Consider the following 26948-nt stretch of genomic DNA (forward strand, 5'->3'; position numbering starts at 1 on the left):
GAGGACAAAATTGGTTATCGAACAGCGCTGAAAGAGTACCGTAAACTTCTCATTGGAAAAAAAAAGAGATTTCCTAGCCGAAAGCATTGCCAGTGCCAAGAAGTCTTCTAGAGAAGTTTTTAAGATTGTGAAATCCTTCACTAATCCATTAGCACTCACGCAGCCGATTACCCCTTCACAAGAGCTATGCAACAGGCTTTCACATTTTTTTGAGGAGAAAATCTCCCAGATATGTGCTTCTTTCCCAGCAGCACCCCACCCCATAGGGGTGGACACATCTAGTAGCCTCGATCCCATCCAGCCAGTGTTCTTGGAATTTGGAACAATCCCCATGGGGGCATCCCTGGCTGAGCTCCAAAAATGTAAATCAGGGTCACCGGGTGATCCCTGGCCAGTGAAACAATACAGTGCACTGGCTGAGTGGCTTAATCCCCCACTTAATGCCATCCGGACCCTGAAGTCACCAGTAATTACAGGCCCATTTCTCTTCTCCCTGCCCCCGCCAACGTTTTAGAGAAATTAGCCCATCAGCAGCTTGCGGCTTTCATTGAGTCCAATGGACTACTGCATGAGTCCCAGTCCGGCTTTCGCCCTGGCTTCAGTACTAAATCCGCGCAGATTGAGATGGCTGACTCCATTCGCTGGGCAGTGAATGGAGGCTCCACGGCCATGCTGGTGCTTCTCGACCCGTCAGTGACGTTTGACAAGGTGTCCCGTTCCATCTTACTGGATCGCCTTAAACGGATTGGCATCCAGGGAACGGCACTGGACTGGATCGCGTCTTACCTTCATGACGAGAAGAACAGGCCTCGATCCACCCTTTCACCTCCTTCGCTAAACCATTAAGATGGAGGGTGCCGCAGGGCTAGGCCCTGAGCCCGCTACTTTTTAATATCTATTTGACACCACTGGTGGAGCTCATTGCCAAAACTGGGATCAAGGTGACATCCTATGCAGATGATACTCATCTGATGTTCACCTTCAGCGGGGTATCGGCATCTACCTTTGACTCACTTAAAGATTGCCTTAAAAGCATCTCTGCCTGGATGAGCAGCAACTTTTTAAAGTCTAACGCCAACAAGACGGAGGTCTTGTTTTTTAACCAAGCTGTACCATCCCCGACGGCCTTATGGTGGCCAGCTATACTGGGATCTGCCCCCACACCTAAGGACTCAGTCAAGAATTTAGGAGTCAGGTGAGACAAAGACCTGTCCCTCGCTACCCATTTTCAACTTGTATCTGCGGCCTGCTTTGGCAAGATGAAAACCCTCAGAAATGTATTTATTTCTTGCCAGAGTCAGCTCGCAAAACCGTTGTCCATGCATTAACCACCTCCAATGGACTCTACATGGGTCTGCTGATCGGCCTGATCCGTAGGCTCCAGATTATATAAAATGCGGCAGCTAGACTGGTCTGCAAAGTCTCGCTCCGCCAATGTATTTCTCCTCATCTTAGACAACTCCAATGGCTCCCGATAGGCAAGCGCATCGAATTTAAGGCCCTTACGTTTGCCTTTCGGGCGTATCAGGGCAGAGGGCCCAACTAATTGAGGAAGAGACTTTGTCCCTACCAGCATGACTGATCTCTAAGGTCCAATCATAAACGCTACCTCACCACCCCCACTTTTGCGAAGGCAAGAATGGGGGGCAGGACATTCGAGGTGGGTACCACTAAATGCCGGAACAACCTACCTGCTAAATTACGTATGATGCATCCTAAACAGGAATTTAGAAAGGCCTTGAAGATCTGGCTTTTTAGTCGCAATGACTAGATGTGTACCTACCACTACTTCTGTTGCTGTCCGTGTAGCTCTACACATATCTTTTATTATTATTATTTTTCTTCTTATTATTATTATTCTGAGAGGAGAAGTAGCTCTGTATATTTGGGTCACGATGGGCTATTAATATGACATGGGATAGTTCCGGTTTCATCTTGTTTAAAACCTTTGGTATGATGGGTGGTGAGGAATAAGGCATAAGCAAAGATTCCTCACAATGCTATCAGAAAAGCTTACCCCGTGGCTCCCTTTGAACGTAATTGCTTGCAAAGGATCAGTATTTGAAGTTCTGTCTGGTTATGAACAGGTCTCAGTTTGTTTTGGCTCACTGATAAAAGATGATTCTCAACAGTTGGTGGTTTCATTCCCATTCTCAGCACTCTTTTTGATGTTTTGCTGAAAGTGTTGGCTGTGTGATTGTTGTTGCCCGGCACATGTTCTGCTGTTAGTTTAATATGAGGACGAACTGTCCTTTTCCAAATTCTTTTTTCTTCAATTGATTGTAGATGTGACTTTGCTCCCGCTTGTTTTTAGGTCTCGCCTACGCGGTGCGCAAGCGCTGCGTAGGAAGGAGACCTTTAGCGATCGATTCGCCTTTTCAGCCAAAAACGTGCGCGCTTTGCATTGCCTTCAATGGCAACGCGTGCACGTTTGGCGATTCCCTTGCGGGAGCGAGCTTTGACAGATGGTTCCTGCTTGCTCCCGCAAGGAAAACAGGCGCAGGCCCCCTCTCCCTGCTGCCTCCTCCTCTCCTCGTCAGCGCGAGGTGCGCGCAAGCTTGTTAAAATAATGGTAATACTTTGTAGCATATAGAATTCTTTTAATATATATTGGGATGTACGACAAACAGGTATGACCCTTTTTTTATGACTTGAATTTTGCAGCGGTTTAAGGATAATAAAAAAGAAACAAAAAAGAAAAAAATGTGTGTACGACAAAGTTGTGAAACATATTACAGTCTAACGAATAGACGTTTGCTGCTCGACCCTGAGAGTTTCCCGAAAATGAAAGGTGGAGTCGTGGAAATGGCGTTTGGAAGCTTCCCGGGGGTACCCCTCTCCCCCTCCACAGACCAGGAGCGATGACCCCTTGAAGGTGAAAAGCAGGTCTGCGTCGTTCAGAAGCTTTTACTTTACAGCGGAGAGAATTGTTTTACATTTTAAAAAATTTCCTAAGCCCCCTTGAGAGTGTAGCGACACATGAACACAGGCGGCATTAATGTGCGTTTTACAAAAAGGACTGTTCTATAATACAATCAGGCAGTGCTAGAGAGCAGGTGAGTCCGAGGGTCGGTTTTAGGAGCGTTTGTGGACTTTTTTGTGCTCTGTGAAGGGCGGTTTTAACTATTGATTTCCGGGCTATTAAATCAGGCATCACGAGCGCTCTTGGAAGCGACTCTTAGAAGGCTGGCACAGCGCTCACCGCAAGGTCCTGCAGGCTCCATCCGAGGACTGTGCAGCGGCGGCAGGGGGATGAGGAGCTGAGCCGCAGGGCGGCCAGAAGGCAAGGTGGGGATTTCTGGGTGGAACTAAGGAACTCTCTGACTCGGCTGATGACCCACTCCGCCTTGGCAGGTCCACCAATGGCCACTCTGGAAACCAACCAGCACGAGCGCCCCTGTGATCAGCACAACAAGCATTGGTAAAAACAATAGGCCTGAATACAAGTTGCTGCACAATATTCCGACCACCAGTGAGTGGCGTAACAAACGCCCCCTCAGTGCGAGGAGTCCCCCGAGCTTCAGGGACCCCTCAGCACAGTACACTGGTGTGACAGCTCCTGACTGAATCTGCGAGTGGGCCCCTCCATGTAGTTTGCAGGTGGCCCCCTCAAGTTTCGTTATGCTAGTGCAACCACTGTGTTATTCCCTTTTCACGCTTAACTCCTGTTTACACATCGGTCAAAATTACCACAAATGTAATGCCTCCGGTATTTATCGGATGCTTAAATTAACTCAACTTTAGCTACTAGCAACATTTAACAGGGTAAAACATAAGGTATTTACTGTATTCAAGTGGAGTTTTGTGTGTTTAACATCAAAATCTGCATGTAATTCATAATAGATGTAATTTATCACATCCGACAAACAACATACCCCTTGATATCCATATTTTTCTGGGCGATAAAAAATGCCTTAACTTGTAACAAAGGGAAAGGATGTAGCATAACAGTCAGACCTATCAACTTTGGAACCAGGTTCCAGTCTCAGCAGGGTCACTCACCCTCCTGTGATTCTGAGCAAATTACTTAATCTCCCCGCACCTACCAAATATGAATGTGTCCTTCGTTAATGTAACTGCTGCTCATGTAAAAGGCACAAATAGATACACATTTTGAGACCTTCTCATTTACTAATGGGTTTTAGCCATGCAGTGCAGCATAGCTAAATAGGGGACAAAAAAGTCCAACCTGGAAACACTCTGGTAATTATGTATTGTATATCAGAACCCAGAGACTCAATTGTGCTTTATCTTCCCTTACTTTGCTCACAGCAGCCATAAAAAACAAGCATTGGCATAGCCAATAGGTCTCACCTTTGGGACCTTATAAGTGTTTAGCCATGCAACAGTTGATGTTGTTGCACCAAAGATATTGTGCTGGATAACTAAACACTTATAAGGTCCCAAAGGTGGGACCTATTGGCCATGCCAATGCTTGTTTTATATAGTGCATGGTTGGCATGCTGTCTGTGCATACCACTATTCAGGAACTTGTGATCCTTGGAAGAAAATCTTGAAGGCTCAAGGCCACAGCTCTCAATTGCAAGAGACTGATATGCAGTCCAGCTTCTTGTAGTGACTGTTTTCCACTGACTTCCAAATCCTGGAAATGTGCTTCCAGCCTTCCTGGGATGCATTGGAACTGAAGTGTTAAGTTCAGTAACTTCAAACTTACCTACACATTCTGTTCCTGGGTCCAACATGGAATAGTTTCTTTCTTTGTAGGTGTGATCTTGATTGTGTTGTTGAAGGAACCCTGACTATGCACCTATTGATGATCTCTAGTTCCTCCTACAATAGTCTCATATGACGACAAAGTAGGATCACAGGAATGCAAGATGACATCACCCGTAAGAATGTCTTGAGACAGACTGTTTTTGTGGGCTAGACTAAATATCTTTATTATCCTCTCTCTGGTAGGAAAAGCATTGGTTTGCTACGTATCTAGAATAGCTCCTTGAATTGTCAACTTTTTTCTGGTTGGAGGGAAGACTTGTCCTTGTTGAGTATTTGAGCATCAAACCTAGCTCGCTGAAGAACTGTAAGCAAACCTTAGTAGACTTTTTGGTGACTTTAGATGAAGGACTTTTCAGTTGCCAATCATCACGATTTGGTAAAATATGATGGCCATTTCTTCTCAGATATGCTGCCACTGGGGCCGTTCGGGAAGCGGGATCAAATGTGAGACAGAAAGGAAGAGCTTTGAAATGGTAAAAGCAGCCAGACAATTTGAATATCAAATACCTCCTGTGTCTGGGATGCACGAAAATGTGGAAATATGCATCTTGGAGACCTAAGAATGTCATGTAATCTTAACTTATAAGTTGTGAATCTCTTGCAGTGTTACCATGGGAAATAATTACTTCTTTATAAATGTATTCAGCGACTCTTGATCAAGTATCAGTATCCATCCATCTGATTTCTTCTTGATGTGGAAACAATGGGTATAGAAACTCATATTTTGTTGGGTGTAGGGTACCTGTTCTAATGCTGCCCCCATAGCAGCAAAATCATTCTCCACTTGTACCAGACAAAGATGTTGATGGAACCTTCTTTGAGGTGGAGTAGGGGGAGGTCTCTGGATGAACTCTATGGTGTACCTGTTCGGCACTAGATCTAGAAACCATCAATCTGTGGTAATAGATTTCTAATGTTTGTAATATGTAGAGATGTATCCACCCACTAAAGGTAGGGAAGGAACTGTGACGGACACCTAAAAGTCACTAGTGCCTCATAGATTCCTGAGATCTTTGTTGTGCCATAGACATCTTGTGTGGAGCCTGCCTTGTGTAGGCTAGTGGTGGTGGAACTCTATGTTGCAGCTGAGAAGGCTGCCAGTGATATCCCAGCTGGGTGTGTTTATATGGTTGGTACCTGTATAAAAACTGTCCTCTTCCTATAGCCTCACAAAAGGGCTAAGACCGAACAATGCCTCTCTGTCGTAAGGCATGTCCAATATCTTTGTTTTAACCTCTGGCCTCAATGATTTTGCACCAGCAAGTTGATGGCATCTTGTGGTAAGCTAAGTCCACTGCCATGTCAATAATCTCAGAAGCTGTTCTTTCATCCTATTTCAAAATGGTTTTGGCCACATTCTTCTTGTGCTCCAGTAAAAGGTCGATCATATCTGCAGAGTATTGCCAGAGTTGGAAACTCTTACTGTAGTTGATCATATTATTCAGTTTTCTTTCCTTCTGTGAGGTGAAGTTGAAAAAGGTGTAGTCAGACTACTTCTTTCCTCTGGATGAACTGCATGAATACGAAATCCAGCCTAGGCTGACCTATGAGACAAGCAGAAGAATTGTCCTGAACTTTATATTTCTTATAGAGACTAGGTACAACTGCTGCCACAGACCTCTCAGATGGCTCATGCAAATGAAAGGTGAAAACCCCAACCTGTTGAGGTGGACCATCTCCCTACAGCAGAGGTCTACAAACATTTTTGCTCTGAGCCCCCCTAAGGAAAATGCTTTGAAGTCGGGCCCTTCTCCAAACCTTTATGGCAAGACTTGGGGGAGCGGGAGTAGTAAGGCTGAGCGCAGTGAGCTTGGAGTATGAGACAATTTCAGGGGTACTTTTTTGTAGCTCAAATTCTACACTTAATATGAGCAGTATAAATAGCAAATATGTCACACACAACAAAAATTGACCCAAAAACTGTGCCTCATATAATTAGGGTGTTGTGAGCCCCTCATTCTCCTGCACCCCAATGCAGATATACCTGCTGGACTAATGATAGTTGCAGACCTGAGTAGCAGGCTGCCTCTGACTTGGCGTGGTATGCCTCTGCCTTGGAGGTGTGGCGCAGCGGCCAGGGCGACTGACTCCGGAACCCCGGGGGCTAACGGTTTAATCCCCGGCACCGGCGGTAGATCAGCCCAGCACCAAGTGACTATGGGCAATAGATCGCTTAATCTTCCCGACAGCCCCCAGTGCCTTGACACCTTTGGGTAATTGTTCGCGCTTTACAAATACTGAACATTTCCCTTTCCCTACCATGCCTGGCCATCCGTCCAGCCCCGACACAGACTCTCTTATCCTTTTAGACAAAATGAGCCCCCACATGTTTCATCATACTTTGCATCAACGGTTACCTCAGATCTAATGCTAGCAAGGTCCAGTGCCTCTTTTACAGAGTAAGACAGTCATGATTCCGATGCTGTAGGCCCCTCATCCCCCTGGCATCCAGTGCCCCTTTACCTGCTTCACTAATGACAACTACGGCCTTGTGAAACACAGTCTTATCAGTCTCTCTGAGGCCCAAGCTAAGCTGTCTCCTCTGCTTCAACGTTCACCCCCCTTGGACCATTGGTATGAGGCCGACAATACTGGAGCAGCAAGTGTGTACTGGGGCCTAATGAAAACATGAAGGATAGTAAAACAGCATATTTGGGGTTTAGCTGGCCTCTCACACCACTGGGCCTCAGTGTCATTGCACCAACAGCACCAATGAAACTTATAGCTCTAGGAAACAGGATTCATCCTCAGCCCACTACGCAGAGATATTACTCCTCGGCCTGAGGCTCAGAGTAGACTGTCTGCCCCTTAGTCTAATAAAAAAAAAAAAGGAACAAAGTCCCACATCTTCCCTCCCAGTGCTGGGGCCCTGATCCCTTTGAAACACTTGTGGGACACCCCCGCGCCGCACGGCCACCAGCTGCTGTGTGTGCCCCCTCGCCTTGCCCTCTGCCTCGCTGCCTGCCTCGCTGCCGGCTGACGCCGCTGGCGTCTGTTTTTGCTTGTTTTGTCTAGCATTTGTGCTTGTTTGAACTGCATTTTCCTCCCGTGTTAGCAGCTTTTGTCTGACTTTTGTGCCTGTATTTTTTCTAGTCAGTTTCTGCATTTTCCTCCCGTGTTAGCAGCTTTTGTCTGACTTTTGTGCTTGTTTTGTCTAGCATTTGTGCTTGTTTGAACTGCATTTTCCTCCCGTGTTAGCAGCTTTTGTCTGACTTTTGTGCCTGTATTTTTTTCTAGTCAGTTTCAGCCCTTTGCGTTCTCCTGCCTGTCTGCCCGCCTACCTCGCCGCCCTCCGCCTTCCCTCCCCGCTCCCCGCTTCCCGCCACCACCGCTGACCACGCCCCTTTTTCCTTTCTGTTCCCTCCCCGCTCCCGCCTCCCAGCTGCCCCGCCCACCCGCGCACTTGGCCTTATATGGCGACCGTGCGACGCAGGTGAGTGTGACCCACTTGTGGGACACCCCCGCGCCGCACGGCCACCAGCTGCTGTGTGTGCCCCCTCGCCTTGCCCTCTGCCTCGCTGCCTGCCTCGCTGCCGGCTGACGCCGCTGGCGTCTGTTTTTGCTTGTTTTGTCTAGCATTTGTGCTTGTTTGAACTGCATTTTCCTCCCGTGTTAGCAGCTTTTGTCTGACTTTTGTGCCTGTATTTTTTCTAGTCAGTTTCTGCATTTTCCTCCCGTGTTAGCAGCTTTTGTCTGACTTTTGTGCTTGTTTTGTCTAGCATTTGTGCTTGTTTGAACTGCATTTTCCTCCCGTGTTAGCAGCTTTTGTCTGACTTTTGTGCCTGTATTTTTTTCTAGTCAGTTTCAGCCCTTTGCGTTCTCCTGCCTGTCTGCCCGCCTACCTCGCCGCCCTCCGCCTTCCCTCCCCGCTCCCCGCTTCCCGCCACCACCGCTGACCACGCCCCTTTTTCCTTTCTGTTCCCTCCCCGCTCCCGCCTCCCAGCTGCCCCGCCCACCCGCGCACTTCGCCTTATATGGCGACCGTGCGAACGCGCAGCGGACACGCGCAGCGAGCGCGCCGATTGTGCGCCGAAGGCGCGCCAAAGGTAAGCCCGTCTGCGCCCGTCCGCGACCGGACCGCGCCCAGCGCCAGGACCCCTGGCCAACGAAGATCCCGACCGACCCGCCTGACGTACTCCGCCGCCACCCTCACCGCACTCAACACCGGCCGACTCCCAGAATGCCATCAAGCCACTCCACGACGTACCCACGGACCTTTCAGCTGCCACGCCTGCAAGTTCACCTGCATCCGGACCAGCCTCGCACCAGCACCCACCAAGTCGAACACCAGCAGCAGCCACCTCAAGTGCATCCTGCTCAACACCCGCTCCGTCCACAGACACGCCATCGAACTCTGGAACCTTCTAGACGCCACAGCCCCTGACGTCGCCTTCCTCACGGAGACCTGGATGAACGCCTCTTCAGCTCCCGACATCGCCATCGCTATCCCAGAGGGCTACAAGGTCGTCCGGAGGGACCGAAACGCCAACCAGATGGGAGGAGGCATCGCCATCATCCACAGGAACACCATCCGTCTCACGACCAGCACCGACAACACCCTGACCAGCGCCGAACACCTGCATTTCCAGATCCACACCAACCCGAACACCACCCTCAGAGGCACCCTGATCTACCGACCCCCTGGACCACGCACACAATTCAGCGAGGACATCGCCGACTTCGTCAGCCCGCATGCCCTCCCCTCCGCCGACTACATCCTCCTGGGAGACCTCAACTTCCATCTGGAGAACAACAACGACCGCAACACCAGCACCCTGCTCGACAACCTCGCCAACCTGGGACTCAAGCAACTGGTGTCCACCCCCACCCACCTCGCCGGACACACACTCGACGCAGTCTTCTCATCCAGCACAGACATAGACTTCAGCCACGCCACAGAGCTTCAATGGACGGACCACAGCTGCGTCCACTTCACCTTCAAGAGAACGACGACCCACCAACACCAGCAACAGGCAGCCCGCAGAAGCTGGAACAAGATCACAGCAGACCAGCTCGCCACCTCCCTGAACCAGCACCCTCCTGCCAGCTCAGCGAACCCCAGCCAAGCCGCCGACAACCTCACGAAGTGGATCAGCAACTGCGCGGACGAACTCGCCCCACTGAGGACCCCGCCTAGCAGACCCGGCAGCAAGAAGGCCCCATGGTTCACCGACGAACTCAAGAGCTCCAAGAAGAACTGCCGAGCCCTCGAGAAAGTCTGGAGAAGGGAACCGACACCAGACAACAGGACCTCCTTCAAACTTGCCACCCGGAAACACCACCAGCTGATCCGCGCCGCCAAGAAAACAGCATTCAAAGACCGGTTGGACAACAACGCACACAACTGCAAGGAACTCTTCAACATCGTGAAAGAGCTTTCCAACCCCAGCGCAGGAAACAACGACATCACCCCATCGCAAGACCTCTGCAACTCCCTCGCTTCATACTTCCACAACAAGATCGCGGACATACATAACAGCTTCAACAACCAACCAACGCACACCATGACCGAACAACCACCCCCCACCACCACCCTCCACGCCTGGACCCCGATCAGCACCGAAGACACCATCCGCACGATGAACTCCATCCACTCCGGATCACCGACCGACCCCTGCCCTCACCACGTCTTCAACAAGGCCGACGCTGTCATCGCACCCCACCTGCGAGACATCATCAACACTTCCTTCGACACCACCATCTTCCCTGAGAGCTGGAAGCACGCCGAACTCAGCGCCCTACTAAAGAAACCTACAGCGGACCCCACCGACCTCAAGAATTACCGCCCCATCTCGCTCCTCCCGTTTCCAGCCAAAGTCATCGAGAAGACCGTCAACAAGCAGATGGCCGCCTTCCTCGAGACAAACGGATCCCTCGACCCCTCACAGTCCGGCTTCCGAGCCAATCACAGCACCGAGACCGCCCTCATCGCCGCCACCGATGACATCCGAGCCCTGATGGACAATGGAGAAACAGCGGCCCTCATCCTCCTAGACCTCTCTGCGGCATTCGACACGGTCTGCCACCGCACCCTAGTACGGCGCCTCAGCAACATCGGAATCCAGGACAAGGCGCTGGACTGGATCATCTCCTTCCTCGACGGAAGAACACAGAGAGTCCGCCTACCACCGTACAAGTCAGAGGCCTCCGAAGTCACCTGCGGCGTCCCTCAAGGATCATCTCTGAGCCCCACCCTCTTCAACGTCTACATGAGCCCCCTCGCGGCCATCGTACGCAAACACAACCTCAGCATAATCTCCCACGCCGACGACACCCAACTGATCCTCTCCCTGACCAACGACCCCGCCGCCGCCAGATCCAACCTGCACGAAGGGATGAAAGAGGTAGCCGAGTGGATGACGACCAGCCGCCTGAAACTGAACTCGGACAAGACGGAGGTCCTCATCCTGGCCTCCTCACCCTCCGCCTGGGACGACTCCTGGTGGCCTCCCGCCCTGGGCACCGCACCCAAACCGACAGACCATGCACGCAACCTGGGCTTCCTCCTGGACTCCTCCCTCTCCATGACCAGGCAAGTCAACAACGTCTCCTCGGCGTGCTTCAACATCCTACGCATGCTACGGAAGATCTTCTGGTGGATCCCCACCGAGACCAGGAAGACCGTCACCCAGGCCCTCGTCACCAGCCGACTGGACTACGGCAACGCCCTCTACGCCGGTACCACCGCCAAGCTCCAGAAGAGACTCCAGCGGATCCAGAACGCCTCAGCCAGACTCATCCTCGACATCCCACGAACCAGCCACATCTCCGGACATCTGAGAGACCTTCACTGGCTCCCCGTCAACAAAAGAATCACCTTCCGCCTCCTCACCCACGCACACAAAGCCCTACACGACCAAGGCCCGAGCTACCTCAACAGCCGAGTCAACTTCCACGCTCCCAAACGCCACCTCCGATCAGCCAACCACGCCCTCGCCGCCGTCCCCCGCATCCGAAGAGCGACTACAGGAGGAAGGTCCTTCTCCTACCTGGCCGCCAAGACCTGGAACTCCCTCCCGACCGACCTGCGCCTGACCCAAGACCACCTCTCCTTCAGGAAGAAGCTGAAGACCTGGCTGTTCGAGCAGTAGCGGCACCCCCCCCTCCCCCCCCCCCCCAGCGCCTTGAGACCCTACGGGTATGTAGCGCGCTTTACAAGTGTCACTGATTGATTGATTGATTGATTGATCCCTTTGAAACAAGGGTGGTCTGGGCCCCTAATACTAGCAAGGAAAATGTGCCTCCACTCCACGCTACAATCATAATTAGAGTGTAGTATCCCCCTCACACTGTTGGTACCAGTGCCACTGAACCTGCTACAATAATGGTAGTGCTGGCCCTTTCATTAAAACAAAACAGACCCCTTATGTTTCCTATATGTCTGCACATTTGTAGATCGAAAATTAGCTCCTAGATAGCACCCCTCCTATGGGCCATGTCTTTGATGTTATCCATGGATCTCGCTCTTTTTCTCTTTCTCCTGGGTCATCACTCTGAAGCCGCAGGGGTCTGGATGATCAGGGACCTGCTTCTGAATGCAGCCCTGTAGTCCACCCGTCAACTTAAAGAAAGGACATCTGCATGTTGAAGTGGACAGGATTTGTGGAGACCGATGTGCCTATGTTTTTTTTTCAATTCACAAAACCAGTTCCCATACTTTTTGTTAAACAAGCCATCCCTGAATCGTTAATGTGGACCTTGCAGTGCCTCTGGGTGAAAGTGAAAAGGGAGGGGATGGGGCTCTAATGTGTTGGGAGTGCAGGAAATGACGGCTGCAATTTTCCTCTCAGGGTGCGGCCAGCCAATCACAGCATTGCTGTTGGCGCATGGATTCGCGAATCCGCAGGGGGTCCGCATCCCTAGATTTACAAATTTGATTTTTGATTAATATCTCTAAAACTCTTGAACGGATTTACACAAAATCACAAAAGGCCTCTTTCTGGACCAAGAGCTAGTTTTCTGCCAAGTTTGATGTAATTCCGTTCAGCTGTTCTCTCTGTCGTCGTGTTGAAAATCCCTATGGGAATAAACATGGTGAAAATGCGTTTTGGGAACCCCTTTTTCTCAGCCCCTGCTTGATGGATCACCCTGAAACTTTCTAAACAGGAGCTGAAGTGAGTGGCAAACGTTTTAGGGAACATTTTGTGAAGACTCATCATCCGGTTCCAAAGATATAGGCAAGTGAAAAAACGCTTTTCCTATGGTAACATGGTTCTATCTATAACTACCTAATGGTGACCGCCATATAGATATATATATATATATATACACTGAAAACACCAAAGGTTAGAGGGATGTTATAGTTAGGTTCACGGTTTACCCACACAAAACCATAGAAATTATTCGGCAGTTATACTTACAGTTATACTTATGTTAAGAAACTATGACTCGTGGCTTAAAGCTACTAAACGGCATGAGTTATAGTTTCTTCAGATAAGTATAACTATAAGTATAACTATAACTGACCAATTTCAATGGTTTTGTGTAGGTAAAACGTGAACCTAACTATATTCCTGTAACTTTGATTTTCTTCAGTGAATTTCTATGTTTTTTAAAAATGTAATATAAAATTACTGTAAGTTAATACAACCAGCGGCATGAGGCCAACCCCCTCGAAAGCACCGAACCCAACGCTGCACACATCTTTTTCTGTTTTCCATTAGGCCTCTGATCCGTGGGTCCCAGGCTGGTACCCAAAAATCCCCGCGGGTGGGTCCGTGAAGGATACACGTCCCTAGATATCTATATTTATCCTTCTTTAATTACTTTGGAACTCCTGAACAGATTTACACCAAATTACAAAACACACTAATGCTGGACCACGATCTAGCCTTCTGCCACATTTTGTGTAATTCCCTTCAGTGGTTTGGGCTTTGGTCAAGTTCAAAAAAGGAAAAATATCCATAGAGATTGCATGGAGAAAAAGCGTTTTGGGCCCCCCCTTTTTCTTGGCCACTGCTTGACCAATCGCCCCTAATTGTTCCAAACAGCAGCTAAAGTAACTGGGACGCTTGTTTTAAAAATTTCGTGAAACTTCTTCAAAGGGCGCCAAAGTTATTAGCAAAACAAAAAAGGCTTCTTCTACGGGAAAAGCTGGTCCTAACTATAACTACCTACTGGCTATCACCAGTAGGTGATATATATGTATAATATATATGCATACATTCATACATATATATATGCATATATGAATAAATGATTTACATCTCGCTTTTAACCTGTTTGATGCTTGCGTCAGCCAATGGGCGACACCAGCACTAGCTCCCTGGTGCGGCGCACGTCCATTGGCCGTCACCAGGGAGGCCCCCCTTTATACCTCCGGTGCAAAGCACAGGAGATTGATTTTTTTTTCCCCCTGGGGGAGCCTCCCCTTTCAAACGAGGCCTTCAAGGTTTCCTGTGCTGCTGCGATCCACAGCCAGGAAACCCCACTAGACACCAGGGATGTCTTAGGGGGGGGGTCGGCCCTTATGGTAATGTGTCAGGCTCCCCCCCCCCCGGGGGCATATTTTAGTAAAAAAAAGATGTTGGCTTTACTTGGGGGGCGTGATCGCCCCCCCCAAAATGTAAAAAAAAAAGAAAAAAATGGCAGAGAAATTGGCAGGGGCTCGGTCCTCCTGCTCACTGGCCGACCCCCTGTGGGGGCAATTTCTTTCTTATAGTCATGTGCTTTCCATGGGGGTTACAATCGGCCCCCAGTGAAGCCATAGCTACACACGAGTGAGGCAACATTTCTATTGGGAGACCTGGGGGAATGCTGGGTGGTAGGAAATTTGGGTCAGCCCGGTGATCCCACAACTTTCCCACACAAAAATGCGTGGAAAAAGTGATTTTTTTCAGCTAAATTTGACGTTTGCAGGGGATTCTGGGTAAGAAAACGTTGCGGGATCCACGCAACCGATACCTCCCTGGAATCCCCCAGGTGTCTAGTTTTTAGAAATGTGTGGGTTTGGTAGGTTTCCCTAGCTAGCCACCGAGCACGGGGCCAAAAACCCAGGTGACCCCTCTTGCAAAACCAGGTCGTTTTGTGATAGGCAATTTTGATGTCTCCTCAATACGTTTTGGGCCTTTGCCTGTCGCGGGTACTTGGGCCTCCCACACAAGTGAGGTACCATTTTTCTCAGAAGACTTTGGGGAAAGAGGGGTGGGTGGAATTTTGTGGATCCACGCAGAGTCCAGAAGTTTCCACCACAGAAATGTGAGGAAAATTAGTTTTTTTTGACAATTGTTTAGGTTTGCAAGGGATTCTGGGTAACAGAACCTGGTGAGAGCCATCCAAGTCACCCCATCCAGGATTCCCCTGGGTGTCTAGTTTTTAAAAATGTATAGGTTTGATAGGTTTCTTTAGGTGCCGGCAGAGCTAGGGTTCAAAATCTACAGCTAGGCACTTTACAAAAAAATGGTCAGTTTTCACTGTAAAAATAAAGTGCGTCCACGTTGCGTTTTGAGCCGTTTCCTGTTGCGGGCACTAGGCATACCCACACAAGTGAGGTACCATTTTTATCGGGAGACTTAGGGTAACACAGAATTGTAGAGCAACTGTTATTACCTATTGACTTTCGATGCATTTCTGCCTTCCAAATGAAAGACAATGTATAAAAAAGAAGTCATTTTGAAAAATGACCTATAATTCTCATGCTAGTATGGGTACTCCCAATTGTGGAAATGTGCAAATATCTACTGTTTCTAAACTCTATATCTTGTTCCCATTTCAGAAATACATAGGTGTCTTTCATACCGATTTTTCCATGTATACATTTTGTTGCAGGGATTCTGCTGATACACAGAACTATGCGAAGAACCCCAGGACCTCAGTGAATTGTGGTGTACCAGAAACTCACCTCAGAACCCAGAACCCAGTATCCGGCTAGCATAAGTGTCCCATTCGTTATCCGAGATTTAGCTCAGAGATCCCAATGAATAGACAACCCAGAACAAGCGACTCAGTACATACTCAGGAATGGTGGGAATCGGAAATACCTGTTCGTATATTATTCTCACATCAGTCCACAACAATAATCAACAGAGACACGTTGTAAATAAAAGGGGTTTATTTTTATAGACCACGTGTCCTAAGATGCAGTACTTTGGCTAATACAAGCAGACAAATGATTAATATCAAAACCAGCAACATAGTTACAATACCATAGAATATAAAAGGGGTGATCATATTATAATGTCAGTGGATACTACCACCTTCCCTTTACTAAGAAGCTAATATTATTATTATGCTAATAGAAGGTCTCTTAGGCTTGAATAGGGGACCCCATACCTCAAAGATCAGCTTAGTGAAATCACATCACAGGAGCATCAGGAGACTTCTCGCATGAAGGCTCGTCTTCGGTCTGAATAATAAACATGATGTCTGTGATACTAAAAGCACTAATTTTCAGGCATTTGCAGCTGCGCGTGTGTTATGGCTAAATAGTGGGCCGATCAACCTAGAGTGAAAAACATGCATTGTGTAATACCTCAGACTGTTTGTCACACCATGTACAGACCAAGGTCGCTGCGCAGAGCTTGGGATAGTAACAACAGATCGCGCTTGTGTGAAGCAAGTCTCGAGTCAACAGTCTGTTTTAAGAAATAACATGTAAACGCAGTGCCGTGTGCAAAAGCAAAAAGATGGCTTTCTAACATCTAACGTGGTTATGCTAACTTAACAATGCCTGTACGTATTCAGAGAGAACTCACTACACGCCCCCTTGATCGAAGCACTATTTAGTAGGCAAGAAAAGAGAGAACGCAGAGTTCAGTTTCGTCAGAGCAGAACAAGGCGTAACCAATTCAAAGGTTCAGAATGAGTTAAAGTCTGAAACGAAAAAAATTGAAAAGCAACAGGGGCAACTGTGGAGTCCGGGAAAAAAAATATAATCAATTAAAAAAAAAACTCAAAACAACCATCAGGGAGAAAATAAAAAAGTGTATATGCCGCGGCAGGGTGCTGTCCAGGAGCGACAGGCGCCAAGGACGATAGTTCAGTCAATCCATGAATGTATAGGCAGCATATGTGGCAACTGCTTCCAACAAAAAATCATTTGCAGGGCCAGCGAAAGTCTCAGCCATCCAATCCATCAACGAGAAGGAACACACGTGTTCTTCAATCAGCGGAGCTTCCAGCACGATCAGAGGGCACCCGGAATGTTCCTCCAAATAGCTCATAGCCAAGAAGTTGTAGGCAGCTGTAGAGATGTCCCAATTACCCAGGATCCCATGTGCTGCTCCACAAGCCATTATCCGGACACCAGAACAGGTCAACTCGTGAGACACTAAGGGCCTCATTAGTCGATCGAAATCCGGCACCGGAGACACCAGGCTGGTCAAGCACAAATCCAAAGGCCATTCAAAGGGGCAGTCCAGGCAGTGTAGTACAGGCTGTACGCAGGTGAAGTAGCAATACCGGAAGGACAATCCATACGCCAGGCTTAATGTCGCCAACGGCAGGGTTCCATAAAAGTCAAGCATCCTATCCCGAAGAAGCTGCAGGCGGGATAGGTGCACGAGTGGCACAGATGGAGCAGCCATTTCGAAGTATGAAAAGGAAAAGCAGCACACCTGCCACTAGCGCCAGAAGTAGCGGAACACCTCCAAAGATGCTCGAGAAAAGGGAATGAAAAAAGCCCGGAACCACACCAAAAATAGTTTGGAAAGAGGTCACGAGACCCGAGCCCACAAGTTTAAAAAAATGAGCCAGGCCGGTCGTGGACGAGGCATTGAAAATAGTTTTGATCAAAGAGCCGAAATGTAGGGGGAGGTCAGTATTCAGAAGCGCCTGTACCTCTGTGCGCGTATTAGCAACGTGAAGGTCGAATGTTTCACGAGAGGAAGTCAAAGACACCTCTTTTTGGGACAATAAGGCTCTTATTCTGCTCAACTTGTTGAACTCTGCTTTCAAGGTTGGAATCGAAGGCCAGATAGAAACATCCAGCCGCCCATGCGGGGGTGGAAAGAGAACATTATTGCAGCAGACAACTTTCTGCGAGACAGTTACTATGTATGGGATTCCCACTAACATCCCACAGCAAGCTTCATTATTCAAAATTAAATAACTACCGTTAGCAAGCAGCGTGAAAGAAGGGGTAATCACAGGCACTGGGATACCTCGCAGAACGCAGGCCAAATTCGGGGCTTGTACATTGCACGCGCCGTGTAATTGAATGTGCCTACAAACCAAGGAATGGTCTGGTGACGTGGTGCATTCCTCGCCTTTCAAATAAACCTCAGTTCCGTCCCTAGTACATCTATACGTAAAGGGGAGGGACCAAACCTCGTGTATGAAAGCGGTGCCTAGTGGTTCATATCTACCTAAAGCATAATGTTTCATACAAGACGTAAACTTAAAAAGCGCATAAGGGAGAGTTATCAATCCGTGTGCTAGCCACGTAGCCGAATTGATCTCCGCTACTGAGAAGGGCAATGGCTCTAATTTTTCAATATGTAACAATGAATATGTAGCATCCTTCATGGACATAAAGCGCTGCTTGTCAGTAAGGTTAAAGGGAAGGAATAACGATGTAGTGTTCAAATAGTCCCAAGGGACCCTCCCTGCCTTTAACGTCTGCAATGTCCACGCAAACTGCATAACAGAACGCAACTGGTTTTGACCATGATATAACACAGACATATCATCATGCACAATATCAACAACTGACGAAACAATATTATCTAATGTATAAATCCTAGAAGAGAGAGTGCTAATGCTATTATCTATAACGGCTAAAACCTTCTCCATGTTTGCTTGGTCAATAGCTCTCAATCTGGAAGCCGCCTCAATCTGTGACAACTTCCAGACTTCGTTGTAAATAGCATACGCCCACCTTTTGGTTCTGCCGCCCACAGGACCCTTAACAAAATCATTCAAATCTATTCTGTCATGTAATTGTGATAAGTGATCCTTGACAGACGCCAAAGTGGAATGTCGCAGCCAAGATTGACATAACTTGCCCACAGAGTATGTAGTGACAGTATGTGACGACTCAAACCGAGGGTCTACACGTTCTTGAGTATACCCCGGTTTCAGTCCCAGAAAACGTCGTTGACAGATATCTGAACTGCTTTGCCAAATTAACCAACCCTCACTATTAACTTTTGAAATATTGAAAGATATATTTGAAACTAAGGATTGCAAAGCAGAGCGGGACAGATCTGTGTGGTTATCCCAATTGGGATAAGCGCCCAGATCTGGCACAGAAGGTGACTTTAATTGTTTAGAAGTAGCCAATCCGAAACAGGTGGTTTGGAAGATGGATGAATTTAAAAATAAGATATGATTTGGTATAAGACAGGCACGATGTAAAGCCTCTGTACCCTGTACCTGCCACGGCTTGGAACCCCAAACCGACTTTAGATCAATAGTAGCCTTCCATACATCATAACCTTTGATTGACAATTCGTCCATAAAGGACTTAGAATAAAGTAGCTTCGTGTGTGTCAGTCTAACCTTTGCGGCAGACTCAGGCAGCACCTTAAAATAAAACGCTGCCGGGTTGGAAACACTGAAATCGGTAAAATATGAATACTTGTTAACCAGTGTTTGCGAACTTCCGAATTCGGGAGTAGGACAGTGTTCCCATTGGGTAAAATTTACAAAATTTCTAAATGTATTTGCTTTATGCAGGAAATGATTGCCATAATGTTGAAAACAATACTGTTCCGCATAATTAGCCGCATTTTCGTATAAATCTTCAGCATCAAAAGCGGCATAATATTTCAAATCAGAAAACAGTGATTCAATGGCGTGTACATCCCAATCATCAGAACGTATGTTCTGCCTAACCACATCACCCATTGAAACACGAAATACATTAGGTACATTAATGACCTCTGTAGGCCCATGAATTTGGAATTTAACAGCATCCCATGCGATTCCATCCAAGACGGGCCAGGCAGTAATATTCACAAAAGTCTGGTCCCTCTTCATGATGTGGGACGAGGAGTGGGGGGCCAAAGTTCCATTGATAAGTCTAATTGTCGATCTCTCACTCAGATAGTGGCCATCCACAAGACGGAAAAAAACTATTACAAATCCAACAGACATAAACAAAAAAACACTGAAAAGCAACAGCCAAATGTATGTCCAAGGGGCAATCAAAAAATGTCTCTTAAACCAGCTGAAAAAAACTGCAATGTTCGATGGGGGGCTTGAGGGCAATGAGTTAGTGTCAAAGGAGAAACGGGACTGTCCAAGCGCCGTAGATTGTAAAACAGGTGAGGGACCACGTGTAGGATAAGCATACTCAGTCTCTTCGGGCAAACCATCAGCCGATGGTATCAACAAGGGATCAGTAACCGATTGCATCTCGATGGCAACATCAGGCAAGGTGTTAGAAGCAAGAGTCAACATCGAATTTCTTTGCATCGTCTGGCATGAAACTGCTGGAGTCACACTAAGAAGTATCGGCCACTCGCTGAAGTTTGACATTGTCAATAGAGATGTACCTGTTTTCTTTGCGACCAGGAAGTGGAGGTAAAATGACTGTTCTTGTACCCTGCACTCCAAGCACCGGAACTGGTGCACGATAAGAGGGGCCGAACTCCTTCTTGTTCTCCACCTTCTCACGGACCAGATCACCAACTCGGGGTAGCCAGCCGACTACCGGAATCTGAACTTCAGCTTCAGATGTGGAGGGCATGTGTTCCTTCGATAGAGTGTCTCTGGCTTCTTGCAGAGTCTGTAAAACAGCACAGTGATCATCTACGTCAAAGGGTGCGGTCGACGCCGCCATGTCTAGACCATCAAGGTCTGGTACAAACATTCTGATTCCGAAGAGCATCATGTACGGGGTCCGCCCACCCAGAGACCTTCTAGGGAGATTATTAAGTGCACGTTGGACGTTATACAAATGGGCTAGCCAGTTTCGGCCTGTGCCTAAAACACGGGCTGTCAATGATTGCTTTAAGTCACGGTTCATTCGCTCCACCACACTATTACCCTCAGGTCGGTAGGGGGACGAAAATTTGACTAGGACCCCCAAATTTCTCATAGCCTCCTTGTAAGCCTTAGAGGCAAACGCAGGGCCCTGATCAGAATGGAAGGTACCACACGCAAAAGTTCCCACAAAGACACGCAAATCCCTGATGACAGTCCGCGAGTCAGCACTCCTTTGTGGCCATACCCACAGAAAACGTGTGCACGAATCCACTGCAACCAAGATGTACTTGTACGCAGTATCAGAAGAAAAAGGACCGCAGTGATCCAAATAAACACAACCAAATGGTTTATTGGATATGTACAACTGTGTTTGTGATGGGCGCGCAACAGTAGAAGGTTTAATCTGTTGGCAAATGTCACAATCGAGAACATAAGCGCGCGCTTGTTTATATAAACCGAACCACCAGTAACGTTGTTGTAGCAGAGATATAGTGGCTGACACTCCGGCGTGGGCTGACGCCAACCCCTCATGAGCAGCCAGAATCAGTGCGGGTCTGCAGTCCGCGTTGGGTATAATTCTGTCACCAACGTCTTTAATCCTCACTAATGGGACATTATCAGGACTTAAATGGTAAATGTAACGAGAAGGAAAACCCTTCGGGTAATCGCCTCCCTTTTCTGTAGCAGCAATAGCTGCCAAGATGTCATCATCAATCTTACTCTTTGATCCGGTTACTGCTGCCACTAAGTATGTAGCCACTGCTGTTTTTGCTGCCTCGTCAGCCAAGCTGTTGCCGACAGCATGGACACCAAGTCGTTGGTGACCAAGAGTGTGAATTACATTCACGAGTGGGAGACGTTCTTTAAAGTCTGCCACTCGAACCCAAAGCGTTTTATGCTTAATCGTGCCACCTTTTGTGTCTCGATAATCATTCAGAGACCAGAAGTGTAAATTGTCATTATAGGACTGGACACAGTAGAAAGAATCACTCACAATTAGTGTAGTGACTCGGGGATCGGCAAACTCCAGTGCAAGCACTAGAGCCCGAAGCTCCGCCAATTGCGCGGTACAATCGCCCAATGACTGCGTATGCACTGCATCAGATTGGAATTCACCATTTACGAAAGTACCTACGACAATTGCGCAAGCCGCTGAGTAGGCGTGCTTTGATCCAATTGCGGGCTGCGCAGACCCGTCAGTGTATATGACACAATGGTATTCTTCGAGCGGGCGCAAAGACAGAGGAGCCGGATGAACGAATTCATACTGCAAGAACTCTTGAGTCTGTAATGAGGCATCAAAGATGTAGGTGACGTCTGGCGACGTCAGTGTTGTGGCCCATTGTATCCACCGAGGATGCAAAGCTTTAGAATTTGGTACACTTGCCTTTGTCACCGCTTCTAAGGCGGGATAGGGTGTTACAACCAGAATCTGTTTCCCATGTGACAGTGCGCGTTCTTTAAGGATCGCCATCTGTACAGCAGTCAGAACTTTTTCGACCGCCGAAAAACGTAATTCAGCAGAGGTGTACAAGTGGGATTTGTACGCAATGGGGACTGTATCGCCCTCATTAAACGTCAAATACGTGAAACCCACGGCGCCTGGCACTATTCTTATTACCAGGTTGGTGCGGTTATCACGTGTCAGCAAATATTGTGAAGCAAGAAGGTCAGCCTGTAAAGACTGTAAAATTTTAGAATGTTCCAGCTGCCAGCTAGACTTCGAAAATGAGGGTTGTACCAAGGCGTAAAGCGGCTTGATACGCTGGGCATAATCAGGAATGTACGTACGGCCGAAATTCAGAAAGCCCAGTAGAGATTGTAATTTCTTTAGTGTCGTTGGCGCACTCAAGCATGCGCACTTCTCCAGAAAGTGGGGAGCTAACCCCTTTCCTTCATTATTGAGCTCGTAGCCCAAAAACAACACTGTATATTCCGCGATGTGAGACTTCGCAAAATTGAATTTGTAGCCATAGTCAGCAAAACTCACTACAATATTGTCGACTCGAGACAGATGCGGCAACAGCTCGTCATCCGTGAGGTAGATATCGTCAACATAGGAGTATGCCTCGGGGTCTATTCTTTCTAAGAGGGAAACCACGCGAGCGGAAAAGACGCCAGGGCTATTTTTGTAGCCCATGGCTAATCTCGTAAACTGTTTTTGTTTACCGCCCGAAGTAAACGCTGTCCACTGGCTACTCAGTGTGGACAGGTTATGGCTAAAAAAGCCATTGGAAATGTCAAGTGTCGTTTTAAATCGTTTACGCACGAGACTGTCGACTAGAGCCGAGCTATGTGTATTTTGTACCGCGCAGGTCCGGCAATGGGAGTTTAGGTGCCGGTAATCCAAAACTAAACGGTACGAGCCGTCAGGCTTCGTCACAGTGAATAAAGGGTTATTCATAGGGGACACACATGTTTCAATTACCCCCTGATATTCCAATTGTTCAAGGATCGCCGCGACGTGAGGTCTAGCCTCACGACGCATGGGATATTGGGGCTGAGGCTGGGGCATAGACCGCAATGGAATCTCATGGCAGGGGGACAACCGGTCCCAACCCACCTGAGTACGATATACCGCTGGCGCAAGCGCCAGCGCCCACTCACCAGCGTACATTTCAGCTTGGTCCTTAGGCACCGTGTGCGCAAAGGACGGGAGGATTTTCTCCTCCCCTCTAGGAGCTTCCAAAATGAAGGCCGGGGGCCAATCTGCCTCCGCTAGGAGGATATCATAGGTGGTGGTCAGATTATCCCAAAAAATCCCTTTTATAGTACGTTGTATGTCACCCTCTATTAATAAGACTATTTCATAAAGTCTATCAGGGGGAGCCACTCTGGTGTCAGCTGTTTCAACAGTAACCAATACATCAGTTGCTGTCGCCGCCAGAAATGGACGCAGAGCTTGACGGACTATGGTAATTTCCGCTGCGCTGTCTAGTAGCGTCAGCGCCCATGTCCGGTTCTGAAGCTGTGTCCGCACTATCTGAGGCATATGTTGCCGTCAGAGCCGCCACTTTCTTCTTCTGAAACGGGGGTCTTTGTCGAGCAAACTCGTCCTGCTTGCCTTTACCCTCAGTCTGTCGGGGTTGGTCACGCTGTTGTGGAGCACCCCGACCTTTGCCACCGCCTCCGCCACCAGACTGTGTAGCCGATGTTTCCTGTGAAGAACGAGGAGAACGCGGTTCAGAAACCTGAAATCTATCAGGAGACTTAATAGTAGCACGATCTCGCAGATCATAAGTGCGTTCACTACTTGACTGTACGGGAGAGGCAGGCCGAGAGCCCTGTTTCTGCTGCTGCTTGCCCTGTTGTTTAAACGGCCACTTTTGTTTTGGAAAAAAGGGTCGTTCATCCTTACCAGAAGTTCCTGCCTTACCCTGCTGCTTAGAATCGGGATTCTTGATCACAGGCTTAACTCCTAAAGAGCTACGACCCAAATCACGATATGCTTCTGCGATTATTTTAGCAAATTCCTGCGGCTTGTCCTCTTCAGCAACCTTCTTCAGTTCATTACGAACCTGAAAGTGCAACGCATCACCCTTAAGGTTTCCCATTATCATGGTAGCCACCAGGCCAAAATCTCCGAGGAGCCGCATCCCCAATTCTATCGCAGACTCCGCTCCATGGTCCTCTTGAACCTGTTTAATGATGGAGGGCAGCTGTAACATAGACGGAGTGCCGAAGCACTGCGCGTACGTCGCAGCAAAAATCTTACCCCAGGATACACAGTCATCTATATGGGGAACTAAGTCTTTAGGCAAACTAATGGTGAGGATCCTGTGTTTTTCCACAGGAGTTGTATGCGGATAAACCGCCTCTATTTGGTCAAATTTTTCAGCAAGCCAAAAGGGATAATCATCCCTTGCGAGGGGGCGCTTGCCCACAACAGAATTGACCATAACAGGACTAATGACCACCGCGTGACGATCACTAGGTTGTCCCGCACTAACAGGCGCCCCCGCCTGTACAGTGCGCGACACATACTGCACTAACGCCCTATATACTGTTATAAGGGCAGTGTGTAGTACACGCAATTCATCCACCGTCACCGTGAGGTAACGGGGATGAGGCGTAAATCCGGCTAGTACCGGCCAAGTGGCCCCCGCAATTGATAAAGGGCCCATTCTCGGCGGTATAACCACATGGGGGAGGGCGCCATTAAACCAAATCTGATGTTGCCAAGCAGATATTGGTATCTCCTGTGTCCTATAAGGCGCATAGGCGGCAGGCACGGCAGTGGCAGTGTAAGAATGAAATGTATTATCATTACCACTGACTGCCGGAATCGTCACCCAAGAGTAGAACAACTCAAAGGGGTGAGCCGCATCGGCTCCCACCACAAAGATGACGTCCATGCCCGCGTCCGGCACCCCATACTGCGTCAAGTGACGTTTCAGGGCCGCACGGCTATGCGCCGCAATATTAATTGCCATAAGGACAAGCTACACTTCAAGTATTCAGTAGCACAAGGGTTCAATAACCTTTTTAATAATCAAGCTTGAAGGAACCTATATCAATAGAACTAGGTAGGTTTAAAATCCGTCAGACTTGTTATCCGGAAACAAGAATGAGGGTGCTGTGGACTAAATGTAAGCACTACTAAGGCGTTTCAACTCATAGACCAAACGTTAGGTGCGCCATGTTGCAGGGATTCTGCTGATACACAGAACTATGCGAAGAACCCCAGGACCTCAGTGAATTGTGGTGTACCAGAAACTCACCTCAGAACCCAGAACCCAGTATCCGGCTAGCATAAGTGTCCCATTCGTTATCCGAGATTTAGCTCAGAGATCCCAATGAATAGACAACCCAGAACAAGCGACTCAGTACATACTCAGGAATGGTGGGAATCGGAAATACCTGTTCGTATATTATTCTCACATCAGTCCACAACAATAATCAACAGAGACACGTTGTAAATAAAAGGGGTTTATTTTTATAGACCACGTGTCCTAAGATGCAGTACTTTGGCTAATACAAGCAGACAAATGATTAATATCAAAACCAGCAACATAGTTACAATACCATAGAATATAAAAGGGGTGATCATATTATAATGTCAGTGGATACTACCACCTTCCCTTTACTAAGAAGCTAATATTATTATTATGCTAATAGAAGGTCTCTTAGGCTTGAATAGGGGACCCCATACCTCAAAGATCAGCTTAGTGAAATCACATCACAGGAGCATCAGGAGACTTCTCGCAGGAAGGCTCGTCTTCGGTCTGAATAATAAACATGATGTCTGTGATACTAAAAGCACTAATTTTCAGGCATTTGCAGCTGCGCGTGTGTTATGGCTAAATAGTGGGCCGATCAACCTAGAGTGAAAAACATGCATTGTGTAATACCTCAGACTGTTTGTCACACCATGTACAGACCAAGGTCGCTGCGCAGAGCTTGGGATAGTAACAACAGATCGCGCTTGTGTGAAGCAAGTCTCGAGTCAACAGTCTGTTTTAAGAAATAACATGTAAACGCAGTGCCGTGTGCAAAAGCAAAAAGATGGCTTTCTAACATCTAACGTGGTTATGCTAACTTAACAATGCCTGTACGTATTCAGAGAGAACTCACTACAATTTACCCAGAATAATTGCTATGTACCCGGTACATAATAAAAAACCATTGCAAGACGCTGCTCAGTTATTGGCTCTGGGTTTGTCGGGTTCTTGATGAACCTACAAGTCCTATATATCCCCAGAAGAAGTTACAGGTGAAAATGTTGACACAAATGTCTGTTTTTTTCAACTAACCTTCAATTTTTCCTATATTCAACGGTTAGTTTCTATAAAGAAACCTTGAAGGATCTACACAAATGACCCCTTGATGAATTCAGAATTTTGTCTACTTTTCTAAAATGTATAGCTTTTCAGGATCCATTATTGCTTTCATAGCCATTTTTACCATTAACTGAAAAAAAATAGCAAAAATAGGCTATGTCACAGAAAAATGCCAAAACTGTGTAAAACATTTTGGTTTTCTGACAAAAGACTGCTTGTCCCTGAAAGCTGGGAAGATGGTGATTTCGGCACCACAACCCCTTTTTTGATACCATTTGCAGGGAAAAAAACAGACGCTTTCATCTGTAGCCCTTTTTTTTCATTTAAAAAAATATATATATATATATATTTACCTGTATTTTAGGTAATTTCTGGGTCCCCTCCAGGGGAATCCACAAACCCTGGGTACCTTTAGTATCCCCAGGATGTTGGAAGAAAAGGGCGCAAATTTGGCGTGGATACCTTTTGTGGTCAAAAGTTACAGAGGCCTAATTGCGAACTACCCCAAATAGCCCAAAAAGGGCTCAGCACTGGTGGGGGGGGGGGGGGGGGGGGAGGCCC

At 47.7% G+C, this 26948-nt stretch overlaps 1 protein-coding gene across 1 annotated transcript in view; it reads right to left on the minus strand.

Annotated features, from left to right (window-relative positions):
* Positions 1–26948, minus strand: part of UNC80 (unc-80 subunit of NALCN channel complex) — a 3271126-nt gene that overhangs the window by 147053 nt on the left and 3097125 nt on the right. The window lies entirely within an intron of this gene.

This window comes from Triturus cristatus, chromosome 3_2, assembly GCF_964204655.1.
Source record: "Triturus cristatus chromosome 3_2, aTriCri1.1, whole genome shotgun sequence".
In the NCBI taxonomy this organism is placed as follows: domain Eukaryota; kingdom Metazoa; phylum Chordata; class Amphibia; order Caudata; family Salamandridae; genus Triturus; species Triturus cristatus.